The following is a 9,035-nucleotide window of genomic DNA, read 5'->3' as shown; positions in this document are numbered from 1 at the left end:
TGTCTCCTTCAGCTCATTATTTAGAGTATGGACGACATCCTTATATTGCCCCACTCATCCATCAAGTTTGCATTATGCTTCCTAACCCGGCTGACAATCCCCCCCCCTTGGCAACACAACGATCCTGAAAGGCCGTAACATGCACCAAGGCCTGAAAAAGATACAGGCGTCAGTCAAGTGAATCAAAAAGAGACGGAACCAACATGACCTGAGGAAGCAAGCATACCCTAGCAAGGTCGAAAAGAGACGACGCCCCTAAGTCCTCCGTCCCTAATAGGTCGCAAGGCCCTATATCCGTTGGCTTTATGAAGGACCCCACTTTCTCAACAGCATAGTCCTTATGGGTCAGAAGGCAACGAGGTCCTTCGATGACAGGACCAGAGGAAGTCATTACCCCCTTACCCACACCATGGCTTGACTTAAGGGGTGACTTCCTCTTCGGACTCACGTCCCTTAGAGTGACGACAACGTTTTTGGTAGGACGGTTGTCCTTCCCATCGGGCTTCCTTTTCGAGACCTTAGAGACGGTCTTGGGGGCTGACGAGGGTCCCCCTTCTGTTTCCTTCGCCTTCTTCTCCTCCTTTTTGCGGGCCGAGGCAGCCCTCACCCTTTGTTTAGCAAATTCCATCTCTACACAAAATAACTAACGTTAGTACAACAGACGGGATGAGTAAACTGACGGAGGCAATAAAGAGTCTACTCACGTTGATGAGAAAATTCATCCAACCTACGAGCTTCAACCATCGGCTCTGGAACCCCGCAATACAAATGAATAGTGTCAAGGGTAATCAAGTCCCTACACTTTCATTGCTCCAATGGGATTTCAAGAACCCAACGAATGATTGCCTCCTGCTCGTCAGTTATAAGTGGAGGGGTGCAGGCTGAAAAAAAGAGACAAAACGACAACATTAAAACACTAAATGGAGCAATAAAAAGCTAAAAGCTGTCGGTGTTAAAGGCAAAATAAAAGCTGTCGGTGTTAAAACCTGAAGCTTTAACTAGTGCCCAAGTATTATCAAAACCACGAGGCATGGTAACCCACTCTTCTGAACGGCATACCCAATCAGACTTCTCAATGAAAAAGTATCTACTTTTCCAACTTCTGTTGGAATCTGGCATGTCAGATACAAGTCTTAAGTCCTTCTCCCAAACGGAAAAATGGTAAGTTCCTTTAGATGAAACAATCTGACGAGGTTTGTAGCAGTAGAAGAACTCGTCTAAGGAAAGTTGACGGTTCCCATCACTCAGACGGCCCCACAAAACCTCAACTCCAATAAAAGTCCTCCAAGCATTGGGGGCAATCTGGCTGACGGATATCCCCATGAAGTCAACTAGCTGACTGTACAAAGCTGTCAGTGGTAGCCTTAGTCCAGCAGTAAGCACGGCGTCATACATGTCGACGTCTGCGGTCCTCCTTGTATAGTTTTTTTCCTTTTTCCTAGGGAGACGGATTGAGATGTGGTTAGGGATTTGGAAACAGGTACATAATTCCTTAAAAACCCTGTCACTCATTTTTGGCAAAAATTTGTTAACAGCCCAATCCTTGGGAAGGATGAAGGGACGGTTTCCTCCGGGACTCACTGAAGCCTCTTCATAGGATTCCTCATCACCCTCATCCTCGTCCTCATCTCCGTCACTCTCTCCCTCCCTTCATGCTCACCTACTACTTCCTCAACTCCCTCAACGTAATCTTCTACATCATTGCCAGGAGACTGGGCTGACGTTTCCCTTTCTAATGACCCAGAAAAGCTGTTGGACTCTTGACCTGAACCAAAAACTTCATCGTAGCCCACTCCATCGCGGACTAACGACTGTTCACTCGACGTATCACTTGACATCTGACTACCTACAAGTGACGGATCCATTCTAATTACCTAAATTGACGTCCTCACTAAAAATTGTTTAGCTAGAGCAAAAATGCAAAGAAAGAAGAAAAAAGAATTTATAGGTAAATGAACCTTGGAGGAAGGAATGGCTTTAAAAGTGATGGCGTTGGCAACAAATGACAAATCGACAAAGTTGACGAAAGCAAAGGTGATGATCTCTCTCTCTCAAGAATCAGCAAGGATTGAAATAGAGGAATGAGGAGAAGGATGCACGGTATATATAGGAGGAAAAATGCGCGGGAAACGAAGCAACGTCCTCGTCCAGAAACGAAGCCAATGAGAGCGCGCCACGTATTCGAAGCATTAAATGACTGGCGGCTCGAGGAATCACCCATAAATGATTTTCCCGCTCTCCTGGACCAAAAGATAGTTAGCCAATAAAAACTTAACTCCATAACCCGTCAGTCTAAAACGACGAGGATATGGAGTAGTGAGCAATTGATAAGGATAAAAATAATGCTTACTCATGCTAAGACACAAGCTGACGGCTAAAGCGACAGGGCCTAAAGCTAACGGTTGTGGTTAAACCCGTTGGCTTCCACTGACAGGTATCGATGAAGGGAGATTTGGAAGGGGCATTGTGGGGAGTCCGCAAGGCGTGCCTAAGGGCTGACACCATCAATATGCTGACGCCATTAAAGCTGAAGGGGATGGAATAAGTTGACGACTTTGATGTAGAATTGCTTGCTACCCACGATTGCCTATATAAGGAAATGTCTTGCTCTCCACGTTTGGTTCTACTTAAAGGGATTCCTATAAGAAAAGGGTTCCACCAAATACGCCCAAGAAGACTCCTATAAGGAAAATACTTCTAATCCAAGGAAGAGAGGTCAACCCTCTGCTATTATAAAAGCCCCAATACCCTCACTAACCAAGGTAACATAATTTACCCCTCTCTAGCACTCTAAAGTGGTGAGAAGTTCTAACTTGACCTTCGGAGGGTATTTGGCTGGCACCACACCGGTGCTCTCTGCAAGTTCTTCTCTTTTGTGTTGTGCAAGTGCTATTTCGAGTGTGCAAGTATCTGTGGCTCACTGGTGACTTTTTCGGCATCATCATTAGCCATATTCATTTGTTATATATTTTTCCTTCCGTTTACTTTACAAGCATTTGGCATTTTTTTTATATGGAAATCATTGGTATATATAAACATTTGTTATTTTAATGGGAGGTCAAAACATCACATATACAATGTTGGTATATTATTATGATCAACACGTTCTAATATGGGCTATTTGTTTTTAATAGCATTATGACCATTAAAATGAACTAGTAAGTTGTCCATACGATGCATAGATAATATTGTAATATTTTATGTAAGATGGTTTTGGAGAATGTTGTATATGTATTATAGCAAAATTGTTATAAAACTTTATTAGTAATGAGTTCATCATAAAAACCAACAATTATAAATTGCATACACGTACATATCCATTATAATTATTCAATTGAAGTAATGAGAGGGGAAAAAAAAAACAACAACAACAACTTTGGAGGAATATTATAGAATAAAAATTGATATAGAATGTGCCTTTTTTTTCCTCCTTAATTATAGAACAAAATACACATTCCAAACACCCACAGTTAATTACATCATTTATAAAATCTACAAATCCACAACGTTCGACCTTAACATGAAAATTGTAATTGCCATTGTCACTCAATATAAATTGCAAGCCTTCTTTCCTTGGTTGTGGCCAACTCATGCGGGTTAAGATTAGATAAAATAACAAAGTTAAAGCTAGGTAGGGGTCGTCGAAAGATTGAAAGTAAATGACATCATTGATGGTCTATGTGTATTTAACATGAGATTACATGAAGGGCTATGAGTAGGTATATATAATGGGCTAGAAGTGCAAGAGGTGAAATGGTAAATTAAAATGTAAAGAGTTTTGAGGGTATGTGTGAAGGGTGAAAAGACTTGAAATATTGAATCAAAGGAGACAAATAATATTTATTTTTTAATTAGGAAAGTCTTGAAGCATTGAATTAAATGAAACAAAAAGTCAATATTTTAATTTGTTCTTATCTCTGATGTGGCACTTGAGAATATTTCAATTTTCTTTGCATAGAATGCGCCACTTGGCAGAACCTCATAAGTTTAGAATTGAAATAAGCCCACAATATTATATAACACTTTTATCTTTATTTTCTTTTACTTGGGCTTTTCATAAAGTTTGGTTTGATTTTAATTTAATTTTGAACTATAACCCATCTTTTAGATAATAGTTAAAAAAAAGTTAATGTGCTCTTTTAGATAACAATTAAAAAAACTTAATGAAAAGAGGTTAAAAAATGCTAAATGAAATATTAGAATGCCACATAGCAAGAGCTCATGCACTCCCGCATGAGGTCTCTGCTTTTATATATATATATATTTGATTTCAAATGAATTAATTACTTAGCATAGTTAGAGGCCTTCATGTCTAGCCAATGAACGATATATAGAAAAAGTATAGAAAGAAAGTTAGTGCTTATATTTAAAGCTTTGATCAAATGTGAGAGACTGCGCCCTCGGCCCATTTTTTATGGCGGGCCAAACCCACATGAATGGGTGGAGTTGTGTTATTGCATCTCAAAATGGAGGTTCGATTGATTATATTTTCCCCTTCAGATTAAGGATTTTACAATAGAGTCACCACTTATTTAATTATTGGAAAAAAATAAGAAAAATCATAATTGAAAAATTTATCATTTTATTGATTTGAAATTGAACTTACATTTATCGTAGAAAATTACATGGCTTTGGTTCTAGATACAATTTAAGATAAAGTACATGGCTTTGTTTCCTAGTTACAATTTAGAAATTGAAAATTACATGGATAAGTATTGATCTATCAACCCCTGAAACTCGGAGGCTATGTTACAAGGTGGGAAGGTATTAGGCACCCACCTTGCCCGTTGAAACCGGTCTTCTAGACTATAGTGGCCAACATTCATATCATATCATCCAATATGTCAATCAATTTGCATGTTGAATTTGATGTGTGTGCATGTAATAAACCCTAATTAAATTTATTAAGCATTGCATTTGGATTGAAAATAAATTCTAGTGAATGTGTGTGGATAGTGATATCCTAGATTCAAGAATTTAATAGAATTATAAAACAAACATCTTTTTCATATTTTTTATGTAGATTTAAGATCAAATCTAGTGTTATGTATTAACATGTGTTGAACAATCAAGAATATGTGAAGAACACATAAGAACATTCAAACATATTCAAGGAATTTAAATAAACATTAGCATGCTCTAATCTTAAATTAACATTATAGCAACATGAAAAATGAGTTAAGGATAGAGATTATACTTGCATGCAAAATCCACACGGTAGAGGAGAAGGCTCTTGGTGGAAGTCCTAAGGGTAGAGTAGAAAAGAAGAACTAAGAGAGGAAAAGTAAGTCTCACTCAATATCTTGAGTTTCATAAAGACCAAGATATGACAAGACTACTCTATTTCAGTAGAACTCAAGAGAGGGAAAGAGAAGGGGTTTTGGTGTGTCTTGGAATGGAGGAGAATGGGGGTTTATATAGTAGTAGTGGAAAAAATATGAATGAAAGGTCATTTAGTGAGGGTTGACAAAGAATCAAAAGGAATTATGAACCTAGACCTTATTTCAGACTTTGGGGATAGTTGGTGTATTGAATGTAGAGATTGGTGGGAATGATGAGAAAGCAAAATTCGATTTTTCTCGTAGCTACTGTAACAGCTCGCAAAGCCAAATTCAAAAAATCATATCTTACTCAATTCTGATTAGAATTGCCTTGTTCTTGTGCTCAACTTGAAGTCCCAAATGTCTAGTTTTTGGAAAAATTAACCTCACTTACAGATTCAAAATATTCTGAGAGATATCAATGAAATGGTGAGCAAAGGTCATTTGTTAGAAAATAATTTCAGTACAATTAACATTAATAGGTCCCAAATTAGGCTCCGTTTGTTTTGGCTTCAAACTGATTCCGGAAATGCTTTTCCGGAAAAGTGGATGTTTGGCTGTTACTGAAAATTCGGTCAAACTGAAAATGTTTTCAGTTTGACCGTAAAATAAGGCTGAGAGGGCGGGAAATAATTTCTGTTCTCATTTTCACTTCAAATCACTTCCGCCCCAGGAAAATAGAAGAGAGAGAGAGACAGTAAGGAAGAGAGATCGCACCAGCACCCCAGCACCGGCGAAGGCGAGATCGATCCACATCCAAGAGCTTTGACGAACCTAGAAAACCTAAGACCAAGCTTGTTCGTCGAGCAATGCCCAAAGAGAGAGAGAGAAAGAGAGAGAGCGAGAGAAGGAAGGACTCAGATGCGCAAACAGAGAGAGAGAGAGAGAGAGAGAGAGATCGCGCCGTCGAACTGATTCCTCAAATCGCGAACCCAAAAATCGTCAAACCCATTCGTCACCGATCGTCGCGAACCCAAAAATTGTCAAACCCATTTGCCACTGATCGTCGCGAACCCAGAAATCGTCGCACCATTCGTCAAACCCGAGATCGTCCTGCCGAATCGTCGCACCATTTGTTGGGTATTGAGAATTTGGGTTTTGATGAATTTGGGTTTTGTTGGATTTGATGATATATTTGTTTGAAAGCTGAGAAAATGTGAGAAAGATGATAAAAATGGGTTTTCTAGAGCATTTTCAAGAATACAACCAAACACCAGAAAATATTTTCCAAAATATTTTTTGGAATGCAACTAAACACTTGAAAATATTTTCCTTTCCTGAAAATATTTTACATCCAACCAAACACAGCCTTAGTTTCCAATTAACATTAATAGGCTCCAATTACTTCCATTTCAAACTTAATTAGTTTCAAATTTACCCTAATTAAAAGATAATTATACAAATTACTCATTGAATAATTAATGTTTGACTATCCAATTAATTAAGTGTGTGCAACCTTACCATAAAATGTAGTCCTAGCCAATCAAATTACGACATGTCATTAATCTCAAATTGATTATAATTATAACCAATTGGAATCAATTGTTCATAATCACATATGGTCGGACTCAATTTGTGATAGTGCATCTCAGCTATTAAAACTTGATTTGATAATAACTTTCAATCTGATGGTTCGATTAAGGCTCATGACCAGTCGATTTGATCATTACAACATCAAGATCATTTTGATGAAATGAAATTAAGGATCTAGTGGCCACAATTAAGATGCCTATTTTCAAGGTGAAATTACCTTTTTACCCTCCATGTGAGGTTAAATGCAGGTTGCAAAATGGGATGTCAACATCAGACAAGCTATGTAAGCTTGTAAGGATAATCAGTAAGGTGACTAGACTGTTGTATCCTAGAGGCGGCATGCATAATCTTGTTAGTCTACTATATCGGAGATTCCTTAGATAACATGTATTGTCTCAAGAGAGTGACTTAGACAATGCCTCAACTCTACCACCTAAAAAATGCCTCAACTCTACCACCTAAAAACTCATGAATACAGTAAATTTTTTGACATGTTATGTGTGGAGGTCAAAAACAAAATTCAAAGAAAGCAGTATTTGGGCTCTTAATCAACACAACTCATTTCTAACTAAAAAGGGATTTTATTCCACAATGGGAAGACCAGTTAAGAAATTGAAGGCAAAGATAACAGAAAAAGACACTTGAGTTGATAAAAATCTGTTTCTTGAGGTACAAGTGATTGTTCTAGAGGAAAATACAAGCTCTTACTCTCACTATTTCTCTCTCTTGTTCTTCTTACCTAAATTTTTTGGATCTTCCCTTTGTTGGCCACCTCCTCCTTTTTATCCTCTATAAAAGCTCTGAACATTAGAACAAGATAGAAGAAAAGGATTAGGAGCAAGAGTTAGTATTGAAGACTAAGTCTGTAGCTAAATGACACAAGCAACACCTAAACGACGGAAGCTAGTGTACACTGCAAGTAGTTTAGTGTTTTAATTAATTCACACATGTACATACACGTGGACTATGTTCACACGTGCTATAACTAATTGGATTGAGTTAGTTAGTTAGTTAGTTTTGTACTTAGTGTATATAAATATTGTTAGTATAAATGATTATGCAATTAATTAAATACATTTTTTTCAAATATTTTCCAATCTCTCTCTCTCTCTCTCTCTCTCTCTCTCTCTCTCAATTCTATTACAATTTTGTTATGGTCTTAGAAATCGAGTTCTAACAGCTCTAATGGTGTCCAATTCTTATTCAGTTGCTAATGTTAATCCTAATTCACTCTTCACATCTACCTTCCTCTTCTCCAGCTTCATTGCATACCAATTCTGCAGATATTGCAACTGGTACTGCTAATCTTATTCTTGCTAAACCTAGTTCTCTTCCTACATCTCTTGATTAAGTTCCTTCTATTCCTGTTCTTTCTTCCTCTCCACCACCTCTCAAAAGGTCTCAAAGAACATCTAAACCTCCTTTTTATTTGCAACTTAATAAATGTAGTGCTATTACTTGTGACAAGTCTACTCATTCCAGTTCCTCCATCAACTCAAGTACTCCTTATCCTATCTCTCATTATCTTGATTCTTCCAAATTGTCCCCTTCCTATTATTTTTTATGTTCTCTTATTACAAATGTTGTTGAGCCCCAATCTTATCATGAGGCTATTAAGGATCTTAAATGGCAAGAGGCTATAGCAGCTAAAATTTTAGCATTAGAGTCTAACAATACCTGGATGCTTACTCATTTGCCACCCAACAAGAATTCCATAGATGCAAATGGGTGTACAAGATCAAGCATGAGTCACCATAGAGAGGTACACAACCAGATTGGTTGCAAAGGGGTTTACTCAACAAGAAAGTCTGGATTTCACAAAAACCTTCTCTCCTGTAGCCAAAATGGCCACTGCCAGAGCTCTTCTTGCTATCTCTGTTGTGAAGGGTTGGCATTTGACTCAATCAGATGCCAATAATGTCTTCCTTCATGTTGAACTCCATGAAGATGTGTATTTGTAGCTATCTCATGGTTTTTACAACCAGGGGGGGTTAGTTTGCAAGGTCAATAAGTCCTTGTATGGACTTAAACAGGCTTCTAAACAATGGTATTCTAAGTTTTCAAGTACTATTTTGCAATGTGGCTTTCAACAATCCAAGTCAAACTACTCACACTTTACTACGAGTTCTAAAAGTTCATTCATAGCATTGCTTGTCTATGTGGATGACATCCTAATAGGTA

The sequence above is a fragment of the Quercus robur genome, chromosome 11 (genome assembly GCF_932294415.1).
Source record: "Quercus robur chromosome 11, dhQueRobu3.1, whole genome shotgun sequence".
NCBI lineage: Eukaryota > Viridiplantae > Streptophyta > Magnoliopsida > Fagales > Fagaceae > Quercus > Quercus robur.
The sequence above is the reverse complement of the archived record's forward strand: the minus strand, read 5'-3'. Positions refer to the sequence as shown.